Genomic DNA, 15521 nt, shown 5'->3' on the forward strand with positions numbered 1-15521 from the left:
AGTGCCAAGGTTCAGGCTGGCAGTACCAAGGTGCCTGGGTGGCAGAGGGAGAGGGAGAGCTAGGGTGCCACCCTGCCCTGTCCCCGACCACCCCGAGTCACCAATGACTTAGGAGACCCCCCCCCGCCCTCACCTCCCACCCCCCCACCCCCACCCCCCCCCCCCCCCACCCCGCCCTCACCCCCCCCCCCCCCCGCCCCCCGCCCCCCGCCCCACCCCACCCCCCGGAGATACCATATTACACCTGGTCCACGTTTGTGTGGACCAGTACTAAATGATACCCGGCCGAGGCCTCGCTGGGGAGGCCATTGGTTCCCGGACGTTAGGTAAATCCAGTAAATGCATATTTAAATTAGCCTAATAGTTCATTTAAAAATGCTGACCTGGATCTCGGCCAGCGCGGTTCGTTTGAATCCGTCAAGACGTCACGAGCTTTGCGAATCTCTCGAGAGGCTCAATGGCCTCATCGCGACACCAAGTTGAGGCCGTTAAATTGCGACCTTTACGCCCAAATTGAGAAACAGCTCATGATCACATGGGCCTGCTTCACCATTGAATGAGTTCATGGCTGATTTGTGCCACACCTATTTACCCGTGCTATCTCAACATCCCTTGATACCCTTAAAATCTAATTATTGAAAGCTCTAAACGTCCCAACCTCCACAGACCTTTAGGAGCAGAGAATTCCAGATTTGTGGGAAACAGTGCTTCCTGATTTTCCAGCAAAACGGATAGGCCTTCCTTATCTCCGAATTCTCTCCCAGTGCAACAACCCTCCAAGATCTGCACTTCTCCTGCTCTGGCCTCTTGCACACGCCTGATATTCACCACTCCCTCACTGGTGGCACTGCCTTCAGCTGCCATGGTCTCAAATTCCCCCTCTCTCTCTCCCTCTCCTCCATTGAGAGATTCTTTAATTACGCCGTGAATGTATCTGCTTCCACAACCTCCCTTGGCAACACATTCCAGGCACTCACCACCCTCTGCGTAAAAAACCTGCCTCGCGCATCTCCTCTAAACCTATGCCCCCTGGTGAGTGACCCCTCCACCCCGGGAAAGAGTACCAGCCCATCCACTTTATCCTTGTGCCTCATAATCTTGGAGACCTCTATCAGGTCACCCCTCAACTTCCGTCTTTCTAATGAGAACAGTCAGAGTCTATTCAGCCTTTCCACATAGCTAACACCCTCCAGACCAGACAACATCCTGGTAAACCTCCTCTGCACCCTCTCTGAAGCCTCCACATCCTTCTGGTGGACCAGAATTGTGCGCAATGTTCCAAATGCGGCCTTTCCAAAGTTTTATACAACTGTAGCATGACTTGCCAGTATTCCTACTCAATGCCCCGCCCAATGAAGGCAAGCATTCCGTATGTTTCTTGACTACCTTGTCCACTTGTGTTGCCACCTTCAAAGATCTGTGGACCTGTACACCCAGATCTCTCTGACTTTCTATATTCCTAAGAGTTTTACTATTTATGGTATATTTCCCCTCTATGTTAGACATACCAAAATGCATTCCCTCACATTTGTCCGGGTTAACTCCATTTGCCATTTCTCAGCTCAGGTCTCCAACCTATGTATGTCCTGCTGTATCTTCTGACAATCCTCAACACTATCTGCCACTCCACCAATCTTGATGCCATCCGCAAACTTGCTAATCAGGCCGGCTACATTTTCCTCCAAATCGTTTATGTATACTACAAACAACAAGGGTCCCAGCACAGATCCCTGTGGAACACCACTAGTCACAACCTTCCATTCAGAAAAACACCCTTTCCCTTCTGTGACTGAGCCAGTTCTGCATCCAACTTACCACCTCACCTCTGATCCTGTGTGACTTCACCTTTTGCACCAGTCTGCCATGAGGTACCTTGTCAAAGGCTTTACTGAAGTCCATGTAAACAACATCCACCACCTGACCCTCATCAATCATCTTTGTCACCTCTTCAAAAAACGCGATTAAGTTAGTGAGGCACAACCTCCCTTTCACAAAACCATGCTGTCTATTGCTAATGAGTCCATTTGTTTCCAAATGGGTATAAATCCTGTCCCTGAGAATTCTCTCCAATAATTTACTGATTACCGACGTGAGGCTCACCGACCTAGAGTTTCCAGGATTATCCCTGCTAACTTTCTTAAACAGCGGTACCACATTAGCTATTCTCCAGTTGTCTGGGATCTCACCTGTAGCCAAGACGATGATACAAATATGTCAGTCAAGGCCCCAGCAATTTCCTCCCTTGCTTCCCTCACTATTCTGGGATAAATCCCATCCGGCCCAGGAGACGTATCTACGTTAATATCTTTTAAAAGACCCGATACCTCCTCCTTTTCAATGTTAACATGATCCAGACTGTCCACACACCCTACCCAAGAATCAACTTCCATGAAGTCCCTTTCTTTAGTGAAACTGATACAAAGAATTCATTTAGTACCTCACCCATTTCCTCTGGCTCAACACATAGATTCCTTCCCCCCCCCCCCCCCCCCCCCCCCCCCCCCCCCTCCCCCCCACTGTCCTTAAGTGGTCCAATCCTTTCCCTGGCCATACTCTTGCTTTTTACATGCTGTAATTGATAATATAGAAAGATGTGTCATTTGAAACATGGAAGTCTGGCAATATCTAGTCTGAGAGAAACATGAGAGGATACAGGGAAATATCCCACAAAGGGTTAACAGCAGTTGCAAAGAGCAGGATTATAAGATGCAGATTCCTTCTCCCAAACAGGCTTAGCAAACAAACAGGATTTTTGTATGAAGCTAAAAACAATGGCTCACACCTTCATTGAAATTAACCATCTTAGTAAGCATCTGGAAAAGCATGGATGAGGGTTTCAGTTGAGTTAGGTGATAACTGTAAACCTTTAAGTTATAACCAAGTGGATTTTTAGCATTACGCTAAAAGCAATGATTCACACCTTCATTGAAGTAAAATCAGCAGATAGAAAAGAATGACTAGGGGGGGGGCAAATATATAGATGTGAAGCTCTGCTGAAAGGAGGTAAATTAAAGAAAACTGGAGACAACCTGTCTACGAGAACACAAATTAGACCCAAATCAAAGTCACAATTATGAGCTGGGGACACAATTCGATAATAAAACTATAGAAATGACAGGGACCAAACCAAAATTCACACCCCTATTGAAATCAAAGCATTTTGAACATCACAAAGGAAGCAATGCAATCAGATCTATGAGCTGAGGTCATGTCAAAATGAATACTTAGTCGTGTTAGAGAAATTTAGATTAAAGGTACCTTTTACAATCCAAGTGAAATAAAAGTTACTTTACAATAAAGTCATAATAACTTAGAAAAATATATCAACCCTGAGAAAGGGGCAGAGAAGCAGAGAGGCAGAGAAGCAGAGAAGGAACAAGAGAAGCCAGCAGAGTCAGCTTACAGCCAGCTCGGTCATGGGAAAGGGACAGAGCAAAGCAGCCGAGCTAAAACAGCTAATGCATCTAAGGAAGACCAGAATTTAAAGAGGAGGCAGAGTCAGCTCAGAGTCAGCTCAGAGATAGCCAGCAGAGTCACCTCTCACAGCTCGGTACATGGGAAAGGTAGGACATAGCAACCGAGCTCACCAGCGAATACATCTAAAGACCAGGTTTTAAAAAGAAGATTGATTGTCAAGTTGGGCCTGAAGGTCCCTTCAACCAACCAGAAGGATCCAGAAGCATGATCTTTTTACTTTTCTGTAAAGACAGTGATTGCATCTTTTAAAAGAAAAAAATATATAATAATAAAATAACTTAAAAGTTTTACCCTGAAACAGTGGTTATTCCAACGTCTACTTTACTTACTTAGCAATGCGGGACCCAGGATCGATGCTACTAAGTGGTAAGTAGATTAAATCTTCTGTGAAGGTATGGGTTATACCGGGGGATAACTTGAAACTATAGTTTGACCTGAATAGCACCCACCGAAGCCTGCATCGGAGTCAGGGAGTGAGAATCCCTGTTCACCATTTAGATTAGTAAGAAGTCTTACAACACCAGGTTAAAGTCCAACAGGTTTGTTTCAAACACGAGCTTTCGGAGCACGGCTCCTTCTTCAGGTGAATGGAAAGGCTTGTTCCAGAAATGTTTATATAGACACAGTCAGAGATGCCCCGGAATGCGAGCACCTGCAGGCAAGGTGCTCGCATTCCGGGGCATCTCTGACTGTGTCTATATAAACATTTCTGGAACAAGCCTTTCCATTCACCTGAAGAAGGAGCCGTGCTCCGAAAGCTCGTGTTTGAAACAAACCTGTTGGACTTTAACCTGGTGTTGTAAGACTTCTTACTGTGCTCACCCCAGTCCAACGCCGGCATCTCCACATCATGGCTACCATTTAGATTGTTGGCCCTTTTTGGTATAGGGGGACTTCTAAGAATAGTGGTGAGTTTTCAACAACAATATGAAGAAAAAGCTTTGGGATTCACCTTAATCCTACTTGCCAAGGACTTTTCATGACCTCCTAATTTCCCGCTTCTGTACCTTCCTACTTTCTTTATACTCCACAAGGGTTTCGACTCTTCCCACCCTTCGAGACTGTACAAAAGTCTCCTTTTGCAGTTTGACGAGATTCACAATATCGCTCGTTATCCAATGCTCCCTAAACTTCTCAGCCTTATCCTTCATTCTCTCAGGAACGTGACTTTCCTGAATCCTAATCAAATGTCCCTTGAAAGACTCCCACATGTCTGATGTTGATTCATTATCCAACAACCATAGCCAATCCAAATTCTTCAATTCCTGTCTAATGTTATAGTGGTTTGCCTTTCCCCAGTTTAGCGCCTCAATCTGAGGGTTACCCTCATCCCTGTCCAGAAGTACGGAACATAAAACGTACGGAATTGTGGTTACTACTCCCAAAATGTTCCCCTACTGAAACCTGTCCAGGCTTATTCCCCAATACCAGATCCAGTACTGCCCCTTCCCTCGTTGGACTATCTACATATTGCATCAAGAGGGCTTCCTGGATACACCTTACACACCCTGCCCCATTCAAACCCCGAGCACTAAGTGAGTCCCAGTCAATATAGGAGAAATTAAAATCCCCTACCACAACAATGCTTTTGCACCCATCCAAAACTTCTCTACCTATCTGCTTCACTGAAATTCATCAAGATGATTTTACTGTTATAAGCACAATATAAAGTTTTTTCCACTAAATGGTCTAGTCCTAATTTTAAAATGATGTCCCCTTTTCTTGATTCCCTTACCAAAATAAATAATGGGTGAGATTTACCGTGCGAGGGCCAAAACATTCAGAGTGCGGCCAACAGTCAAAGTTGTCATTTTTACCTCCCGGCTTTCGCAGTAGGAGGGGTTGCCCACTGCGCCATGTCGGGAAATGTATTGTCATGCCTTGTATACCCTGAATGTTCACTAAAAACCAAGTTCATCGGATTCACATTCATGCTCCAAATCTAATCACCACATCGACGGATATTTAGACTACCGGATTCATGATGGATATAACTGACATGCACTTGTTGAACTACATTTCACTCGTGACTTTGAGGTTGTGTAGTGTCAACCCACCTTTCACTGTGCTGTCCTCGTGGCTGCTTTGACTCCTTGCCAAGGCTGCCCAGGCAAGAAAAGCCAGAAGGGAAGAGGGGAGTGCAATGCACAAAGAACATAGAACATACAGTGCAGAAGGAGGCCATTCGGCCCATCAAGCCTGCACCGACCCACTTAAGCCCTCACTTCCACCCTATCTCCGTAACCCAATAACCCCTCTACTCTTTTTGGTCACTAAGAGCAAGCGAGCATGGTCAATCCACCTAACCTGCACATCTTTGGACTGTGGGAGGAAACCAGAGCACCCGGAGGGAACCCACGCAGACACGGGGAGAACGTGCAGACTCCGCACAGACAGTGACCCAGTGGGGAATCGAACCTGGGACCCTGGCACTGTGGAGCCACAGTGCTATCCACTTGTGCTACCATGCTGCCCACTGGGGTCGGTGGGGGGAGTTAACTGGGGCCCAGTAGGGAAGGCGTGGACAAAGACATATGACTTGGTTTTGGGGGGGGGGTTAAAGGAAGAGGGGTGATACGTATGAGGCATTGCACACTATGTTGTCAGGGCCAGAAAGCTGAGGCAGTTCAGGGCAGCATGAAGCTGGCTACAAGGCTTTGCCTGACACACATGCCATGGTATCAGTCCAGGGAGTGGGAGACTCTGTTTGCTGCATCAGTCATGCACCGCATGCTGTGCAAGGCATGGTCAATCCCTCTTAAATTTGGATCCTAGGGTCTGATGGCTCGGTCTCCCTTGGCGGCAGTCCCTCGAAATCGAGGATGATGTCAGTGAAGCCGGGAGAGTCTTCAGATGCCCGAGGAGCCCAAATCTGGATCCACAGGTTCATCCGTAATGGGGAAATATTGTTGCATGGGGGAATGGAATTCGCAGTCCTGAGCTGACTTCCCTCTCTTTCCTCTGCCACCTCCATTCTGCCTCGCAGTCAAGTCATTGAGTCTCGGAATGCCTTGAAGGACCAGGTGGAGCTATAATCGAGCAGCTTGCGGCCTTCTCCTCCCAGTCAGTGGTGTTGATACCTCCGTGCTTTATGGCAGCCTTTAGTGTATCCTTATAGCTTTTCCTTTGGCTGCCCTTAGAGTGCTGGCCAATGGAGAGCTTGGAGAAGAGATCTTGCCGAGGAAGGTGGTATCCAGGCATCGGAGTTGGTTCCCTAGGATCAGGGCTTCGATGCTGATCGACACAACTTCAATGAAATGAAATGAAATGAAAATCGCTTATTGTCACGAGTAGGCTTCAATGAAGTTACTGTGAAAAGTCCCTTTCACAGGACGCTAGTGTTGGTCCGACAGTCCTCCCTGGATAAAGCCAGCCAGGCTTCCAGTGCAGTAGGATTCACAGTAATCTCTGGATTCCCACAGGTGCAGGGTGCCATCAACTGCACATATGTGGATTTGAAAGCTCCCTGGCAGCAGTCACAATGATTCATCAACAGAAAGCCTTACAATCTCAATGGGCAGCTGCTCGGTGAGCAGCGGAAGCAGATTGTGCAGGTTTGTATGAGATACCCTGAGAATTCGCACAACTCTTACATCGAGTGACTCGCAAGTGACTCAATCTTTCAATGGTTCTTCGCACATTCAAGGTTGGCTCATCGGTAATGAAGGCCAGCCCCGAAAAATGTGGCAAATGACACTCGTTCGGTGGCCACAGAGTGCTTCAGAGGAGAGGTACAATGCGGCTCATTCTGTGACATGCTCCTTGATTGAGCAGGCCATTGGCATGTTGAATATGTGTTTCAGATGTCTAAATCAGTCAGGTGGCGCTCTCCTGTACTCTCCCCAGAGGGTGACACATATTATCATGGTTTGCTGCACTCTACACAAAGTGGGTATAAGTTGCCAAATGAACAGCTGGAGGGACGCAAAGCTCCTTCGATGAGGAGGACGTTGAAAGGGTTGAATTCAAAGATAGAGAAGGTTTGGTTGTGTCACAGGAAGAGGCCATAGCAGGGGCCAAATATACCTCTGAGACCTTTATCACAACAAGGTTCCAGGGTGATGAAGGTGACTATTTCACTAGTGTCCTCCATGCAGTCTCGAGATTAACACTTTATTTCCTATCCTGAACATCTCAACGAAGGACATCAATCTCAAAATGAGTAGCCACAATCTTGCATGATGATGGCCTCTTTCTTGGAAGGCAAGGCAGCCTATGGATCATGTGGTTGCTCTGTTATCAAATAAGAACTTCACCAGTGCTCACTGTGAAACAAGGTGCAGTGCTTTCAATCACTGCAATAACACTTCAGTGTCTACCGCAGCAGTCAAGTGGCAGGAGCAGCACTCATGGCAGTACACGTGGAGCATTGCAAGGCGCCTCAAGAAGGACATTCATCAGTCACTGGTTTTCGCTTGGTAGCCTCCGAGGCCTGATCTGAATCCAAATTGTGGCATCTCTCCAAAGGCCAACTCTTGTGCATGAACAATGTTCTGGCCTCATCCTCATACGGATTCCCCAGAATGTTCTTTCGGACTCAGTGATCTCTCACTGTCAATCATTAGGGGCTGGTTTAGCTCACTGAGCTAAATCGCTGGCTTTTAAAGCAGACCAGCAGCACGGTTCGATTCCCGTACCAGCCTCCCCGGACAGGCGCCGGAATGTGGCGACTAGGGGCTTTTCACAGTAACTTCATTGAAGCCTACTCGTGACAATAAGCGATTTTCATTTAATTTCATTTCATATGAGCCTCTGAGTCAGGTCACTTTTGTGTGCAAAACGTTTTAGCAGTACCATTGCCTGATCATTGCAAAGCACTCATTGCAAAGCACTAAATGCGCCTTCGTCTGGAGCTTCTCAAGTTCCCATCCAGTATTTGAAGTGGCCCAGGCAATCTCACCACAGCATTTAGTAACCTTGTTTATAACTAAGTGCACACTGGGTTTACTGTGTTATGAGGATAGGGTTATGGGGATAGGGTGGAGGTATGCGGTTGGGTAGGGTGCTCTTTCCAAGAGCCGGTGCAGACTCGATGGGACTCCTTCTGCACTGTAAATTGTATGAGTTCTATGAGTTTCTCTGCACTGGTGGACAGTGCAAGTGAACACAGTGATAGCACAACATTTGTGGGTCCTCAGGATCCTTATCGGAGTTAGTCTGGGATCTGGACATGATGAGCTGGCAGGTTGTGTTCTTCTGCCTTGCTGGAGCTGTAGTAGAGAGAAGAGATAATTAGTGATTATATTAAATAGTACTCACAGTTTTGGTGGATGGAAGAGTGGACTCTCACTGGCTTGTTGGGAGACACCAATCTCATCTACGGCACAGGGACTGCCTCTATACTCAGTGACCAGCTCTGCTGCCTGCTCCTCAAAGTGTGAGATGGCTCAAGCTCCAGGATTTTCCCTCAGGTCTGGGATCTCCCCCAGTTGTTGTGGGCAATCCTGACCTGTGTAAAGACAAATGGATGGATTGTGAGCAGGATGGATGCAAGCCGGGGTGATACGGATGCCTCTCTGCTGTGGTGATTGTGGTGCACAAGGTGACTTGTGCAGGATGTGACAAGACATGAAGATGCAAGTTTTGTGCGAGAGAAAGAACCAGTCACGGTGTCCCTTGTCCTGGTGCTGCGTGAGTTGAGAGTGAGAAGGTTGGCTTACCCTGGCAGGTGAGATCATTCACCTTCTTCCTGCACAGAAGGATTGCAGGTGTTGACTGACTCCCCCCCCCCCCCCCCCCGTCACCTCCTGCCAGGCCCTGGTGGGAGGTTTCTATCATGGAGGTCGAGAACCTTCTGCTGGTCCTCGACTGCTGGGAAGAGTATCTCCAAATATTCGTCATGGAACTTTGGAGCACAATGCTTGTCTCTTCCTGAGGCCATTACACACAAGTGGTCGGGGCTGCATAAATCAAATGTGTGCGCGGGCGTTATTTAAATATGGCGCCTGGAACTTTGGCTCAATGAGGTAATGGTGGGATGGACGAAACCCAGCCCCGAGATACGATGACCTGCTCATTTATTCATAGCTGACAGACGGACGGTCTTGTGCAGCAACCTACCTCGTCGGCCAAAGGGAGCCACACCAACTTTCCCAACCACCACTGCACTCCAGAAGGGAATGTTCCACCCAGTGTCTTTGTATTTAACCCCATTAACTGCTTTTAACATTTTAGGGGAATCAATTTTAGTGCAGTGTGCATATCCGCAGGACAGCCATTCTTCCCGACTTCCTACACTCCCGAGTCTGACTGGGACTAATTTGCATCACGTCGCCATTTAAAATGGTGGAATATCTGGTGGAACAACTGCATATCCTGAACTTGCAGCAATACCTTCTGACTGAAAGCATAAGGAGTTAAACAGACCGATACATCTCAGCATCAGAATTTAATGAGAACACAGAGAAGCATGAAATGTATTTAAGGGAAGCCTTTAAGGGTCAAAACGCATTAAAAGGTGAAAGAAGATAGTGCCAGACCAACTTCCAGCATTCCTGCACTGCAGGAATGGATTGCTGTAAATAATGAAGGAAGACTTGCATCTATACTGCATCTTTCTTGACCTCAGGGCAGTGGTGGGCAGCCTGTAGGCTGGGGCCTGCTTGCCCTCAATTGGGTTCTGGGTGTGGCCCATGTGACATTTTGTTGAATGTTGCCCAGGGTTGCCACATTCCGTTGATTTCTGTCTGCGCAGTTTTTTTTCCTATCGGCATGACTGAAGTGATGTGGGTGCTGATTGCTCACAACATTGATTGTGAGAGCCGTGCACTCACTCTCCATCCAAAGTGTAAATATTTACTTTGCTTTTACCATTTGAAGTTGATGACCCCGTTCTGGTAAAATATGAATGATTAAACAGTTTCTATAACTCAATATCAAATATTTGGTGTGTTAAATGTACTTTATCTTTGGAGGAGGCATGTTGAGGAGACGGGGGCGTCGGTTTGGGCGCCAATCTGTGACAACCATCGGTTTGCCCCCGGGAGTATGGATGGGGGGTTTCGAGTATGGCGGCGGGCGGGGGTGGGAGATATGTTCCTGGAAGGGAGCTTTGCGAGTTTGAGGAGCTTGGAGGAGAAATTTGGGCTGGTAAGGGGAAATGATTTTAGGTACCTACAGTTGCGGGACTTTCCCACGCCTCCCGCCAATGGGGATCTTAGAATAGTCTCTAGGGGGGAAGAAGGGGAGGGTAGAGTCGCGGGTATTTATAAGGTGCCCATAAGGGAGGAAGGGTCCCAGACAGAGGAACTGAAACTTAAATGGGAGGAGGAGCTAGGCGGGGAAATGGAGGACGGGCTGTGGGCAGAGGCCCTGAGTAGGGTAAATTCGACCGCGACATGTGCTAGGCTCGGGCTGATTCAATTTAAGGTCATTCACCGGGCCCATATGACGGTGGCTCGGATGAGAAAATTCTTTGGGATAGAGGACAAATGCGCTAGGTGCGCAGGAGGACCAGCGAACCACGTTCACATGTTTTGGGCATGCCCTAAGCTGAGGGGGTACTGGGAGGGATTTGCGGGGATCATGTCCCGGGTGCTAAAAACAAGGGTGGTGATGAGTCCAGGGGTGGCAATTTTTGGGGTTTCGGAAGACCCGGGAGTCCAGGGGGAGAAAGAGGCCGATGTTTTGGCCTTTGCTTCCCTGATAGCCCAGCGACGAATACTATTGGCGTGGAGGGACTCAAAGCCCCCTAAGACTGAGTTGTGGCTTGCGGATATGTCGAGTTTCCTGGGTATGGAAAAAAATTAAGTTTGCCTTGAGGGGATCTGTACAGGGGTTCGCCCGGAGGTGGCAACCATTTATTGACTTCTTTGCGGGAGAGTGAGCGTCAGCAGGAGGTGGGGTGGAGGGGGTAGAGTAGAGTAGGAGGGAAAAAATGGCGGGTAGTACCGGTGGGAGAGGAAAGTGCTTGTGCAGTATGTTACGATTGAAGTATTGAAAGTACATGGATGTTTGCACATTTTTGCCTTTTTTGCTTTCTTTCTGTTGATGTCTGTAACCGTTTACAAAACCAAAAACTACCTCAATAAAATTGTTTATTAAAAAAAAATGTACTTTATCTTTGATGCACGATTAATTGCACAGAGACGAGAGTTGAATACAACTGTGGCTTTATTACTCTCAGATGTGTGGCCTCCTACAGCAGCTTACAAAATGGCTGCTGTACACAGAGCACACATATTTATACTCCGCCTACTGGGCGGAGCCAGCAGGCAGGAACTACCCCCGTACCTGTAGTACAGGGTCAAACCACATATCCTCTAATATGTAAAACAGTGGTGATTTCCACAATCTTATTCATGGGGGCCATGGTGAACAAGCCTGATTTCACTTGTGGTCCATTGAGATAAAGGGGGGGGGGGTACTACTCTTGAGGCCCACTCACTAGCCTAGGTTGGCCATCTTTGCCTCAGGTCATCTCTACGTGCTTTAAAGCCAATTAAGTAGAATTGAGCTCCTGTTTTAATGTCGCAAATGAAGCGCCCAATGTGTGAACAATAAGACCCTGCCAGCTGCAATGTGTTAATATCAGATTATTTGTTTTGGTCATTTTGATTGAGGGAAAAATGTTGGCAAAGACACAGAGGAAAACTCTACTTCGAAATAGTGCTAGGGGAGCTTTTACATCAACAGGTTCCCAAAGTGATAGTCATGACCCCTGATGGGGTCACAGTCGGCACATTCGCAAGCTACCACTCCTCCAATGACTTTGGAGGGGAGACAGCCACAAGGCACTAACGGGACAGCCCTGGATTGATGCCGCCAAACTGGAAGTGGGGGAGATGGTAAACTGTCTAACTTCAGAAAACACATCGAGCATGAGTTCAAGAGGGCCTGGGATGTTTTTGCACTAACTTGGGGCAGGCTGAGTGAGGCTGGCCAACGTAACTCAGTCAACTGACTGAATGCAAAAATCAAAGAAGGGTAGGTAAATTGTCATCTTCAAATTTTACTGTGTTGCTGCTCCTGTTTGCTTCTTTATCCAACCTGGCCACTCTTTATCTGGCCTGGCCATTCTGATATGCAGGCACCAGGAACTAAAGAAAAAAGGGGCAGGGGAGAAGGGCTGGTTCCTGAGTGCGTGGATGGGAGAGAGTGCGGCTGAGTTTGAGAAGAGGGGCAAGTGGGGTGGAGAGGATTTGAGGAGAGTGGTTGCTAGGTGAATGGGATGGAGGGAGGTTTGAGGAGAGGGGGCTACAAAGTGAGTGGGGTGGAGGGGGTTTCAGAAGGGGGGCTGCTAGGTGAATGGGATGGAGGGGGTTTGAGGAGAAGAGCTGCTAGGTGAATGGGGTAGAGGGGGTTTAAGAGAAACTGCTGGATGAGTGAGAAGAGGTGTTTTGAGAAGAGGGTGTGAGTGCAAAGTTTAATAAAGGCAGAGGGAGTCAGACAAGTAACAATAGGATGTTGAATATATTTATAACACATCCTATTTACAATGGGGCCCGGTTAGATTACACCGGGTCCTCTCTCCCTGTCAGTGCCTTCCCATCTGACTTCATATACATCTGGTAATAGCCTCATTGTTAGGGGAGGAGATCATACAGGGAAAACAATCAACCCAGCCCGTGTGCTCTGTACAGGTTAATACACAAAGGATGGAGTTTTGGAAGAAGGGCTGGGGTTATTTGTGTGGGACAGAGAGAGGAGCGGGGAAGAATGCCATGTATGTGTGGTGAGGGGAGAGGGGTTGATTACAATGAAAAATGTATTGAGAGAAGATGGGGGGGGGGGTTAGCTGCTTCAGCTGCAGACCAGAGAACTGGCGAGGACCCCGCATCACCTCTTTCCTGGGAGGACCACCTGTATTATGTGCCAATCAGGTACTTGAACACTTAAGGGTCTTCCCAACCCACACTTAATTGAAGTTAAGTTGGGAATGTGGCTGGGTCCCCAGCACCTGGTTAAATGCCCCCCACACTTTAATTAATATAAAATGTACTCTCCCATTTTATCCATCTTGATGATTTTTGTTAAAATTCACCTGAAGACTTTTCCACATTTACATTCCTACCTGATTAAATGCCCCCACACCACTAAACTCACCATGGGAGGGCACAGAATTCCACCCACTGTGTCTGCAGGGGTGGGAAGAAAGGGGCTTTGCTGAGTCTCTCTCACCAGGGAATAGAGAGAGCTTCACTGAAACCTACTACAAGCCCAACAGTGACCTAGATACTAAAATTGATCATTTTATGACCAATCGATCACGCATTACAAATCTGTTTCTTCAACAACTGCCCCAGATCCTCGTTACATTTGTTAAAACAATATAAGTTTTTCAAAATTGTATTTACTGCATAACAATGCTAGTTTTTACAGTGGTGTAACCTGTTTCAATAAGTAGATGGCATTAAACGAGCAAAGGACCAAATTTTCATGTTGGGTTTGAAAATCAGGAGGTGGGACTAATTCCATCTCTGCCTTCATCTCGGAACTGCCAGGAGGCACGATTTTCTGGGAGTTCAGGCCCGAAGTGGCCTACAGACGGCCTGCCACTTGGAGTGGAAATGAAGGTCGGCTGAGTCCACAGTGGGCAGGTTAAAAGGTTCAAATCTGTTCTCAAGAACTGTTGACCATTTTTAGCAATACAATCAGCGGTTTATCTATGTACAGATGAACCATCTGGCCACCTTAACACCCCCCCCCTCCCACCAACAATTTCACCCTAGCAACTCATCCATTATCCACTTTATGAACAGAACTCACAAGCCCTATTATAACACTTGGCAGCTGTTGAATAGTCCGTAAAACTCAAGTAAATGAACAGACCCTTCAAACCAGCTTTGTAAATCAAGACAAGCATTTGCAATATGATTAAGCACTTGGATTGTAGCCAAGAGCCCATAACTCTATCCAAATAAACAAAGTGACTTCAGAATTGGTATATCTACATTTTGGGTCAAAAGCCTGGATCTCCCTTTTTTTAAAAATGTATTTTATTACAAACATGTATCAAAACAGGTTACAGCAAATAAACACCCCGGGAAACATATTTCCCAACAATCAACTATACAGTCTGTATAGATTGTTTTCCCTTTTTCACCCAACCCAACTTTTCACCCAACTTCCTCAAACACGGTCACAAACATCGGCCACCTTTTGTCAAATACCCCTGCAGAGCCCCTTAACTCATACTTCATCTTCTCCAGCTGCAGGAAGTTGTGCAGGTCACCCAACCAAGCCGCTACCCTCGGTGGCGATGCAGACTGCCACTCCAGTAAAATTTGCCACCGTGCAATCAGAGAGGCGAAAGCCACGATATCGGTCTTTGTCCTCTCCATGAGCTCCGGCTTCTCTGAAACCCAAAATATCGGCACCAAAGGGTCTGGGTCCACCTCCTCCTCCACTATCCTGGCTAAGACCACGAACACTCCCACCCAGAATCTTCCCAATTTTTCGCAACCCCAGAACATGTGCGCGTGACTCGCTGGCCCCTGCCCACACCTCTCACTCATCTGCTACCCCCTTGAAAGAACCCATTCATTTTTGCACAAGTCATATGCACCCTGTGCACCATCTTAAACTGTATCAGGCTCATCCTTGCACAAGAGGGGGTTCCATTTACACTACGCAGTGCCTCATTCCATACTCCCCAATTGATCTCCCCTTCAACTTCGCTTCCCATTTGTCCTTGATTGGAACTCCCTTCCCAACAGCAACGTGAGTGCTCCAACAACACATGGACTGCAGCGGTTCAAGAAGGCAGCACAACACCACCTTCTCAAGGTCTCAAGGGAAATTAGGGACGGGCAATAAATGCTGGCCTAGCCAGCGATGCTCACATCCCATGAATGAATTATTTAAAAAATGCCGAGACTGAATACATGAAAGTAGTGGGAAAAGCTTTCATAATTAGACACGCTTTCAATAATGATAAATACATTCTACCACTTTATCCACTTCGTGGATATTTTAAATTCATTTGAAGACTTTTCCACATTTACAACGTTGATTTTTTTCCTTGATGGCTTGCCAGAAGTAACAATCTGGCAAACTTTAAATGAATTGCCTCCTTGTGACTTACATGTTCAAACAATCTTGCA

The sequence above is a fragment of the Scyliorhinus canicula genome, chromosome 17, assembly GCF_902713615.1.
Source record: "Scyliorhinus canicula chromosome 17, sScyCan1.1, whole genome shotgun sequence".
Taxonomy (NCBI): Eukaryota; Metazoa; Chordata; class Chondrichthyes; order Carcharhiniformes; family Scyliorhinidae; genus Scyliorhinus; species Scyliorhinus canicula.